A 12,552-nucleotide genomic window follows, 5' to 3' on the forward strand; every position below is an offset into this window, starting at 1 on the left:
TTGTCAATTGTCACAAATTTCTCTAATTAACTGAAATTACCATAATCTTCTAAATTTCGAAATGATTTGTTCCTTTTCAGCTGTGCCTTGTTGATAGAATGGGTGAAATGCAACAAATTAAGACATACAGTACGTAACTGTTGCTATTTCTGAAAAGAGACATCTGCAGGTTGAATCATATGCAGAGTTACATGACAGCCTATTGTCTTAACTCTAAAACACTTACAACATTTCTCATTCTGAGAAGACAAAAACAAGCGCACAGACCTTGTTTCAAACAGTACGAGTCTATTCTTAGGAGAGTGGGGTTAAAACAGGAATGCAGATTTGGGGAGGGTCCAAGTACAAGGACAAATGGCTCTGGCATAGAGAGAGAGAGAGAGGAAGAGCGAGAGAGAGAGAGAGAGAGGGAGGAAGAGAGAGAGAGAGAGAGAGAGAGAGAGAGAGAGAGAGAGAGAGAGAGAGAGTAGGAGAGCTCTACTGGTTGGAAGTGTCAAACACCCAGCAGAGTATATCTCCACACACACACACAGCCTCTGCTACAGACCTGATAGGGAGACAGCCAGGAGAAACTGGGCGCAGGCTTGGGGCCTTGGAGCACTGGAGGAGGTATTCATCATCTGTAGTGAGGAAATAAATACAGAAGAGGAAGAGAGGAGGGGGAATGAGGATGGATATACAAGAGAATTGGATGAGCGAAGTAGTGATTTATGTGGGATTTAGACCACTGCTGTCAGGTTGACATTACCTCAGCAATGACGAGACGCTTTTGAAGGACAGGGTGTGACGATGCCAGCCAGTGTTCAGAAATGGGATATGAAGGAAGAAAAAAAGAAGAAATGTTATTGGTGCCAGTATTTCAGGCTCATAACCTTGTCCTTCACTTCTTCTGTTGGGACAATCCTTCTATTCAGGTTTGTTTTAACGAAAATGGAAAAGAACCATCTGCCACGTGACAATTCTCGACATGGCACGATACGTTTGTTCATGACTAATGAACCCATCAGTGCCACGCTTCCATCACAAGGTATATTAATGCTTTCAGATAGAGAGTGACCTTGTGGGGGGACACTTCACTTCAAAGTCAATGTAGTCAAAGTAGTCCTTTATTGAGACGGACGACGACTACAACCAGACAGACGAGGCAGCATTAGACAGCTAAAAAAATTAAGTTGCTGTGCACACTATCTGCCACAGCTAAATAATAATAAATAACAATTCATCAATAAATATACATGAGTAAAAAAAAATCCATGAGTAAAAAAAAAAGCAATAAAAGCAATAACTTAACCATGTAGTGCAGTGGATTTGTTGGCTTTTACAACCTTTTAACCTTTTAACCTTTGAACCTTTATCATGACCCTGTAAGTCTGGAACAGCTTCTCAGAATGAATAGAGGTGAAGAACACAGTGACACCATTGTGAGATTCTCCTCTTCAATGTACGAAATTCAATAGAATGCCAAGAAAATGTAAAGCTCTTGATCAGACCGGAAATATCCATACTCTCTCCCTCTGTTATACCAGCTTGTGCACATTCTCTTCAAACTCTACATTGGATATTTTTAAGATTTTTCCTACAGAGAACTCTGATAACATCTAAAGTCTTTTCTCTCTATTGCTTCCCCAGACTGCCTCCATGGTATTTCTCAGGGGAGGCCTGGATGCCAGTCAGCTTACGGTGTATTGGCTGAAATGTAGATCATAGTGAATGCTCTATTGTTCAAAGCCAGTCAGTGTGTGTTTTCAAGGGCAAAGCAAAGGCCTAGGTGGGAGCAAGGCTCTCCATGTCTAAAGAATAGATGGAAGATGAAGGCAATTGACTGTTTTTACAGATTTACAAAGTGCGCCATGCAGTGTTTTTTCTATAATCGAGATATCTCTTCTACCCTCTGGTTTGAGTGGTTTCCCTTTGTTCACTTGTCACCTTCATTTGTAGTAGGCATATGTGTCAAAATGAACATATCCAAGACAGAAGGATTCAGACACTGTCTGTTGGCATAATAGTAGTTTTTTAATTGCATTTTTGAGTGTTAAATACGGTCATTCTACTTAAGTACATTTACAATGAAACATCCCCACTACTCCTCAACTACGCATATGGACAGCCAAACTCTACCCAATCACTCTGTTCTTTTTCTTTCTCCATACTATTCCAGACTATCTTCGCTATGGGACGCTGCTGTAGTCTCTCCACCCGGTCTACCCGTCGAAACCCTCTGCCAATTGCACCCACCGCCACCGCACTGCCGTACACTTACTCTACCTCATACCCTATGCTAGCATTTATATACAATATATATTATTGCCACCATCAACCTGTTTCTCTGCTCCTACTCCCCTTACCCCTGTAACAGTAAACCTTTGAGCACAGTGTATACCCACTAAACCGGTCTTGTTTGTATCATGTATTTACCACCGGATGTCTGTATATATATTATGTACACCTACCAAATGCAGGATATGTACAACACCTGTTGTTTCCCATCCCCTTCTGCCACACAACCCTCCCCCCATCCCCCCTTCCTATCTCCACCTGGCCGACCTCAAGCAGATGGGTCCCCCCTTATGTGCCGTGGTTCTGCTTAAGGTTCCTTCCTGACTAACAGGGAGTTTTTTCTTGCCCGTGTTGCCATTGTGCTTGTAAAGCGCCTAGAGACAATTGTATTGTTATGGCGCTATATAAATAAAATTGAATTTAATTGAATTTAATCTATTTTGCACTGTCACCAGTCACAGATTGCAACGTCATCATACATTTATATCTTATGTTCTTTACAGCTGGTCAGACCCAGACATTAGTAAATAGTCTACTATGGACAACAGTTCAGAGAATTACATTAATAAGGACAAAGACAGCTGACTTTTCTATCAAGTTATCATACAACATTCTTGAAATATTATCGGTCACTATCATCCACGAAAAAGGAAAGTGGGATGACTGTATAAAGAAGATGATGTCATGTCATACAATAGAGGGAATCCAGCTGGTTTATTATATCTCTTGAATTGTTTATGTATTACTGTACATCACAGATAACTGGAGATAGAAAATACCTCTTGATTCATATGCTAAAGAGCCTGAATCACTGACAGCCAGGTTAATACCAGTTAATAGGGTTTTCAGAATAATTTGATGGTCTACATCTGATGGTATACATCTGTTGGTATGACTTGAGTTGTATGATATTCAAAGGCTGTCCTGCTAATTTCGTCACATTATTATTATTATTATTATTATTATTTATCTGTACCTTTATAATCATCTGTACCTTTATAGCTCCAGCTTGAACATCCTTTGTATTACGGTTCCATCTAAAGCTCAATTTATGAGCCCAAACTCAGCCCTTGATTGCGTACACATCCACAGGAGTGTTTCAGCAGGTCATGTAAAACGCAACAGTCTGATCCAAATGAAATAAATAAAGAAATAAAGCTTCATCACACAGCAACTGCTGCAATCATTCTACCAACCACTTGTGCATCAGCATAATCTCCATGAATGCCTCACACACGTCCCCTCACAAAGGGTAGAACCAGCTGCACTGGGTGTTGATTCATGTATAAATCATAAGAATCACAGCCATGTGGGAGTTGGTGCTCACTATTTACCAGAATAATTGCAAACAGATAAAATGGGGGAAGATAGGCTTATCAGTTGAGACTGTTATAAAATTGATTAATAATTTCATACACGCAGTTTTATTTTCTAATTATTTTCATATTGATCCATATCATTACAGTCCGTAAAGCCTTATAGTTTTAATTAAATACAAACTTCTGTCTTGGTGTTATCGTAAAGAGGAGCAATTCTGGTGGTGCAGGGGACACAAATGAGGCTATGCAGGTTTGATTCTAGTGAATATGTTCTTGTTAAGGAAAACACTCAAGCTGCTCAGTGTGTCCTTTTAATCATTTTTTATTTTTTTTATTTTTTTGATTGGTGAATTGGTGCATCAAACATTAATGTGGTCGGGATACAGTACAGTTTATTTTAGGAAAACATTCTTGACCTTCATTTAAAGGTCCAGTCCACATTTCTGCCAAAAGGTAGTTGATCTTTGAGGACAACAGCCAATCAACTTACACCCCAGCCTTCCATGCTCCTGAAGCAATGTGTTGATTGGCTGGAATAGTGCATGTCTCGGTCTGATCCAATTTCTTTGTTTCCCATTAACAGAGCCAGGATTGTGGGAGATCTTTTTTATTGCACAGAATGCACTAGTCAATTTAAATCCCAGCTTTCTCAAAGATTATATTATTCTAATATCTAGCTCTATAATTATAACCACACACTCTGAAACAATAACAAAAGCATTTCGAAGCCCTGAAATGAAATTATGAAAAATAGGTACTTTCCTTACAGAGAGACCAGCATTGGAGCATTGGAGAGAGACATTGGAGAGAGACAACCAGAATTCCTCTGGTAACTGTTTACCATTTCTGGGATGTTTTCACTTGCAGGTTTAAGTCAGTGGCATCCCTTTATTCTGGCCAGAAAATAGGTTGCAAGCATAGAAAGAAATGTGACAAACCTTAATTAAATCCCTACATAAAGATGAACATTTATGAACACAATGTATTCAAATGGAACAAAGAAGCAAAGAAAAGACAAAATACAAAAACATCAACCCACAACTTCAGTAGGAATGATATATTTGAGAAAATGAAATACCAACACTAGCCTACATTAATGACAATACAGGAGCATTAGCCCACTACACTGCACTGCAGCATTCAGCATTAACCCTGAACTCTGCATTACCAACAAAACATTTACCCATGCAGGATTTAGAATTTGCTCACGTTGGAAGGAGTCGACCAGAGGCAGTGTAGAGTTAAACTCATCGTTTTGGCATTCCAATACTCCCACCCAAAGTGGAGCTTCCAAAGAGGTCATACATCATGAGCCAGAACTAAGCCTTTGCATAAAAAAAGTTAAGACCAAAGCTAGGTCGGGAGCTTCATGATTAGAAAAGGCCTCATGAATAATGTTTGAGATGACATTACATACCCATAACTTGGGTAAACCAAAAAATGAGGATTAGAAAACTCAAGGGTGATCACTAAATGATGCACTTCTAGCTAGCTAGTTTGCTTCTTCCTCTCATGGGATACAATGCAGTAGTCAAGAGAAGCACAGCCACCAGCTAGCTAGATGACTTTGGTTCCTTTGATAACATCTAGCAAATTATTTAAAACATTCTTGTTGCTGAGAACTGCACACACTCACAGTGTCAGTGTACACAAGTGCAGTGCATGTAGGATACTTTTTAAACTCACAGGGCCAGGAATATACTGGTACAGACCCATACCCATAGACCACATAGTTTTAAACCGTAATCATGGATTGGGTATTTTGATTGAATGTGACATGCCTGTGTTATGATGAAAGGACAGGACTATAACTGAAAGCTTTGGCCAAATTAGTTTCACATTCTTTGAACTTGTCAATTCATTACTTGCATGTAAAATATAGACTATTATCAACATTATCAGTCATTTTATGAGTAGCATTTTAAATGAATGTTATATTAAATAAAACTAGCCATCTTGTATGTAATAGTTTTTTTTTTTTTTTTTTTAAAGTAGTTCTTTCCTGGGTGTATATTGGTACAGTAATGTAACTGGGCTGATCTGTGATATTGAGGTGCTGAGGAGATGTCTCTTCTTGAGGTGTAATCCAATAATTGCCTTTGTGCGCACTGTGAGAGATATTCTCTTATAATATTCTCTTTTTTTGTGATGTCACTCCGTTCCTGTAATAAAAAAACTATACAATATTTAGCCACAGGTCATAAATCAGTCTTTTTTCTGGCATAGTTTTTATTAACTGAGGACTTCCTATTCTATGCAGTATTGCCTTGATCATTTAGAATGGCTTTTAATCATTTGAAGGCTGTTCTGTAACAGTGGGCATCTGAGACAGCACATTCCACATAGGTAGTTATTGCCTTTCAACTAAGAGACTCACAGCTTCATTTGCTACAGGCTGTGTAGGAAAGTGTAGATCAAGGAGGGTGAATTAAATTCTACCCTCACCAGTCTGTTCATGTAGTCCTAGCCCGCTGGAAGCTAATTGGAGAATGGTGACATGGTATTAACAGGCTGGCCGGCTTTACTTGCATTAATGAAGAGAATTGCATGGAAATCTGTTTAATTGTCATCATCTATCAGCCCAGCATTTGCTGTGCCAGACCAGAGGCGAGCATTTTTTTTTGCTGATTAAAAATGCATGCAGTGGCTCTGTATTGAAATGAAAGAAGAAAATGGACAGAGAGATGGTGATTTAAAAATGGACAGAGAGATGGTGATTTAAATTCCTAGTGATTCAGAGATTAACTTGTTTATTTCGGCTGCGTTCAGCTGAAAACAATTCTTTTGCGGAATAAATTAATGTGAAATGCTAACATATATGACTGTAATGGCAGCTGACTCTTTAGGAGCATGTAAATAATGGCATCCAAACCCAGTTTGCTCGTCCTTATCCTCTCCTGTCAGGTGCAGGGTGCAGATAAGGCCCCCGGAGCCCTCCAGTATAGAGACAGACTAAGAGCACCATCACCAGTCCACACTTCCCACTAAAAAAGGGAAATGCTGAACTGTCAATCAGGAGAACTACTTTTAGGATGGGTTTGAATGAGATTTTGAGTGGGTACGTATTCAGCTATGCGCATTATGGTAAATGGAAGGGGCCTCCTTCAGAGAATATCATGTAAGAGGCAGCTTTTGCCAGGGCTAAGTCTTTGTATAGCTAAACTGATTCAGCATGCAGAGTGTTATCTCTGCATTCCTCTCTCGTGGCGGTATGGTGTTGTCAACAAACACCTTGGTTGTTCCAGATAGCGTGTGCATGTAAACAGGAAATGACAGGCTGGATCAAGCGAGTGTTGTGGCCTTGTGCGGTATGCGATAGCCGGCCCTATTATGGGCTTTCCACAGTACCACAGGATAAGTGCCACCACCACCCACTTCATCCCCAGGATTCATGAAAAAAAGGAATTCTAGAGCATCCTGTTTACTTATTCATAAGTTCATCTGGAGTAAAATATGCTGCGTGGGAGACTTCCGTTTACTTCCAGAAGCTCAGCTGTAACAGGCAGTCACATGCAGATGTGCTTCCTAATACCCCTGTCTTGCTGTTTCCACTGCTGGTGATTACAGAGGGCATCAGTATTTTAAGGCGGTCATTGTCAGGCCAGCACCGTCTGATGCTGAGGTCAGGGACCGAGATTATATTGAATTAAATGAGACCCAGTACATCCATAATACAAGCCAAGTGGTGTAATACACCACTACCAAAGTTTGCGATACCTTTTTATGGTGTTATTATGGGAATTAATGGTCTTACAAAATGTTGACCCTCATTAACGGTTCCTGCACAGGATGGACAAGCCGAGTGAAGTAATTACCAGTGAGAGGTTTGAGATTAATTACATAGAAAACATCTAGGGATTATAATTAAGCCCAACATCTGGCCACCTTGCTAGCCAACTGTAGCGTGGTGTAGGGGAACAATGGAACACTTCATTTTGATTGAGTTCAAAGGGAATCTCTGCAACTACACCTGCTGCTGAAAGAGTAGAGAACAGGTCAGAATGCCATTTTGAACATCTAATCGAACATAATAATACTCATCTATATTGCTGAGTACAATTGTTAATAAATGTCAATAACTAAGCTGTTTCTCTATAAATACATGTGGAAATTATATAAATTATTTATGTAAAAGATGAAGGTGTGCTAGTTTCATTTTTTAACCCGCTATTATATGTTGCTTTTGTCTTTCCAAGGTTACTGACAGATTTTTACGGTTGCCTACCAATTGTTCTCATCAAGGTTAACTACAATGTTAAGGCTGGACTTTCTGTACAAATGGCACATGATATGCAACAATTCATCTGAATTGTGTTTTCAAACTGTTGGATGAGCTGGTAAGGGTTATGTAGTTTGAATGACTGGCATGAAAACACAATCACATAGATCTTAACAAAAGATGCCTGAACATCTTGTCAGACAGCCATAGGAAACCTCTGCATTTCAAAACAGAAGGCTGATTCTACTTCCTGCCTGAATGTGAGCACTTATACTGATTTATCTCTAGCCCCCCCCTAGAGTCAATGAGGCTTGCATTTTCTCATTTTCCCTGCTCACACATATACATACTTGTACACATTCACATACCCCTTAAGACCACATGTCTTCTAAAATCTACGTGTGCACTGCAGCCAGCTGTTGTCTACTTACCTGACTGAGAAGGGACAAAGTAATTTGCAGGGAATTTGGTTGGTTTATAACCCGTGTTTACACAGAACCCCTTTGCCAGGATGAGCTGGTAAAATCAATCACAACACAACAGGCATTTCCCTTGCCGAAGGCCATTCCCATCCTCAGTTGGAAGCCTGATGTCTGGCTGCGCAATGATGGAGAGTTGGCCAAGCATGACCAGGACATGCTTGACACATTGCGTTGGTTATCCTTCAGAAACAAACAGACCATAGACAAATGGTTCACAATAAGGCGCTGACTGCGCGCTCAACAGCAAGACACTGTTTCTACAGGATATGCACACACGTGGTCATAAGGAACAAGAAAGGGTTTTGCCGTTCTATGTTTTCAGTGCAGGAAAGGGCAAAAGAAGTTGTCAATTGTTTGTGTTTTTAAAACGGAATAAAAGAAAGCAAGTGTTCATTTTAAGCTAACCTCAGCACCGGCCAGACCTAATCAGCCCTGTATCCAGACCTGTTTGTGCATGGCTACCAATAGGTCCGACTGGCATTACAATCGGAAGGCTTGTGGAATTTTGCTAAAACAGCAAAATGGATAAAGGCATTGTGTGTAAGAGGCCCCATTGAGATTTGTGGCCACTCTTTCATCTTCCTCAGTTGAGCTGTGCGGGAAGCAGAGCCATAGTGTGCCCGGAATGAGCAGCACACACCCTGGAGGTCTTGTTATGAAATGCTGAGAGAACCAGCGTTTGCTGTCCAGAACTGCCCCTGTGATCTCTTCACAGGGTGGTTCCTGGTTGTGGGTGGAGAAACCAAAATTATGCTTTGGATACAAAAAAAAAAAAAAGGCAACAGGATGGACCAAACAGTTATCGCTGTAAAAGCACGGCCCTTAAATAGGCACTGGTGGAATGCGTGGGCTCAAATGGACACTTGCTATTCTGGAGGAGAACTCAGACAATTTCTTTGAGAGAAAAGAGAAAAGCAAATGCCTTGAATTATTTAGCAAGCCTCAAAGTGGTTGAGTGCTGCGTGTCAGGTACTTTCGAGTAGCCTGGGTAATGATGTCATCCATTTGGGGATTGAATGATAAAGCTTTCCGAGTCACCATCTTGTATCGAATCAAATGGTCAAAGAGCAAAGCACCAGGCCCTAGAAACGGTGTGAACCCAATGACTCCAAAACCAAACCCACATTATGTTTATCACCTCTGAAGAGGGGAAGCACTGGGACTTGTTTCTCATCTTTGCTGCAGTTCACTGAACATGTAAATGTTCTTACTCAGTGTTAGTGTGTGTTCTCCTTTCATCTGCTCCCCTATACGTGTTCATCATCCATAGTTTGAATTTGGAGCTGCTTGTGAATTTGAGCCGCTGACGTGTAACAGAACATGCTGCACGGCTGGTAAACAAGACTTCACTGTACAGTGCAATAGTCACAGACCTGTCTCAGAAAGGCAGATGGCAGCTACGGACGCTAGTAAATGCTACTGAGCTGTTCAGCAGATGTCCAACGTTTTTCTAATTCTGGCTTGTCCACATGAGAAAAGCCACTGGAATAAAATAGCACAATGAGTGTATGTTAAAAAAACATGATTCCTAGTCCTTACAGGGAGAGGGTTCATTCTACGTTGGTTTGAGGACACCCAGTATTTTAGAGCCAATGGCATAAACAAGAGAGGGAACGATGTCTTGTAACTTAACATACATTTAGCAACCAAGCACTCCTATCCAGGGTCAAGTTGTAATCAAGGAAGTCTATAATACTGTCTGGCGTGTAATTACTGTTGGCTCCGGTTGTTTGTTTAACAGTCAGACCATTGAACCATGTTTAAATTTCACAACACACCCTTTTTAGGTCTTGTCATTATAGTCACAGGGTATTACAGAATTCTCTTTTTCCATTTTTTTTTAAATGAAATGAAAAGCGAGAATTTGAAATGTATTGCCTTATACATTGTGATATGAAAAATTACACATTTCTTTATAACATGAAGAGGATTTGGATGCTGGTGTTTTATCTTGAGATGTTGATATCGCATGCTTTGATAGAAGAGGTCCACAGCCTTGGGGCTCTCTCCACACTCCCTCAGCCTCAGCTCCTCTCTACACACTCCCTCTCTCCACACTCCTTTAGGCTCAGCTCCTCTCTACTGCAGGCTCCTGGTGATGGCGGCTTCTCCCCCTCTCTGACCTCTGCAGTCAAACTCTCCTGACTTGTTTTCGTGACCTCTGGAGGCTCCACTAAGAACCCTGAGCTACAGTAATGAGTACACACAAATAGGCCAGGCCACTCTATTATTTTGGCCTCGTCTCCTTGCCCCACAGAGAGGAAAGGTTAATGGCTGTCCTGGAGGTTCTAGTCAGTGTTGGTTAGGGTGGGCCAAACATGTCCATGACACCGGCATTTAATCATCCCAAAGAAAGCACATGATTGGGGTAGGAAAGTAAGCAGCCTCTAAATGTGTCATCTGGAGTTCACCTTGCTGGGTAGAAGACTCATCTCAGGCATCTCATTTCTCCTTTTATGTGGTTAGGTTTTTAAAACCATGTTAGCCACTCTCCCTGCATTCCCTTCTATCCTGCACGGTCTCGTCTTTGTCACCATGTTTAGTTTATTTTCGTATTCCTATCCAGCCCTAGTGCTCTTCCTGGGGACATTGACCGTCGTTCTGAAGTCGTTCTGAAGTCATTCTGCCGTTCTTCTATTTCTTCCCCTCTAGTGTCAGTGGAGAAATGAGGCTGTAACTTTTAGGACAATTTATTGTGTACAGTAAAGCGAGGGCAAAGGACAATAGAGCATGCGATTCATCAACCACCCGCTTGACTGCACCGCATACAAACACGCTTTACTATTGTGGATCTGCAACAACAGCCATTCTCCTTCTAGGGCCTCCCTGTCATTCTGCTGAGTTTATATGGTGCTTAAAACAGGCAACTAAATTAGCATTGATTAAAAACAAAAAACTGAAAAAAACATTGGCATCGAAGCACTCGTGTTGAAATGAACTTTGGGCACTGAAAAGAGTCCCAACATTTATAATCTTATTATTTATGTTCATTTGTTTAATCTGATAGAGCTTTTCCAATGACAATCTTTTCTTTGTTTCCTCATGCCTGCCTTTCCAGTGTGGGTTCTTTTGTAAGATGACAGTCTGTTTTCAAACTCAGTACTTTTCAATGTCAACTTCCTGTCTCCGTGGTGGGAGGGGCCAGAAAGACCCGATCTGCATAGATCCAGTGGGCGGCACGTCTCCGAACGGGGGTGTGGCCTGACAAGGGACATCCCATGGAGGCCATGCTGTTCAATGGGTCTCCTCATCCAAAAAGAATCTGCATTGATGATTTAACAACTGATCAGAAGCTATGGTACCTCGCTAAACTGGACACTTTCAGGATTTACTAGAGTTTGCAAATTGTGTATACTTGGAGACAGGATGCCTGAATTGTATCCTAAATACCTGTCACCCCTCTATCCAGCTAGCTAACGTTATATAGCAGATTAACATTAGCTTGTGGCAGAGTACATTTCTGGCATCGTACGTGAACACAATGTCGAGACACTAATCCAGCGTCCAGTTTAAGTTCAAGTTCAAGTTCAAGTCTTTTATTTGTTTAGCTAGGTATTGTAGTTTATCATCAGGTTTTAAATGATCAACGTAGATTCTTCTCTTTGGATGAGGAGACCCATTGAAGAACTGTCACCTAAGCCAAACCCTATATGTTATCACCTCTGTACCTGCTCAATGATATCCCAAACCCTATATCTTATAACCTCTGTACCTGCTCAATGATATCCCAAACCCTATATCTTATAACCTCTGTACCTGCTCAATGATATCCCAAACCCTATATCTTATAACCTCTGTACCTGCTCAATGATATCCCAAACCCTATATCTTATAACCTCTGTACCTGCTCAATGATATCCCAAACCCTATATCTTATAACCTCTGTACCTGCTCAATGATATCCCAACGTCACCTAAGCCATTGAATTTCCCTTCTTGATTCCCCCACATCAGGTTATGCCCTCCTTCAGAAACAGGTTGCAAAATGGATCTATGCAAATCATGTATTTCTCAAAACTCCCATCAAACACCGCCCCTTTCACATCAAAACAGAGACAGAAAGTTGACACTGAAAAGCACTGACATCAAAAAAGGCTGTCAGTGTAAAAAAAAAAAAATGCACTGAAAAAGGCTGACATGAAGAAAGAAAGAGAAGATTGTCATTGAAAAGGCACCTCAGACTAAACAAAACACATTGACAACTAACATCAAATAATAAGATTACAAATGTGTGGTCAAAAAGGATTAAGTGTGTT

The sequence above is a fragment of the Clupea harengus genome, chromosome 17, assembly GCF_900700415.2.
Source record: "Clupea harengus chromosome 17, Ch_v2.0.2, whole genome shotgun sequence".
Lineage (NCBI taxonomy): Eukaryota > Metazoa > Chordata > Actinopteri > Clupeiformes > Clupeidae > Clupea > Clupea harengus.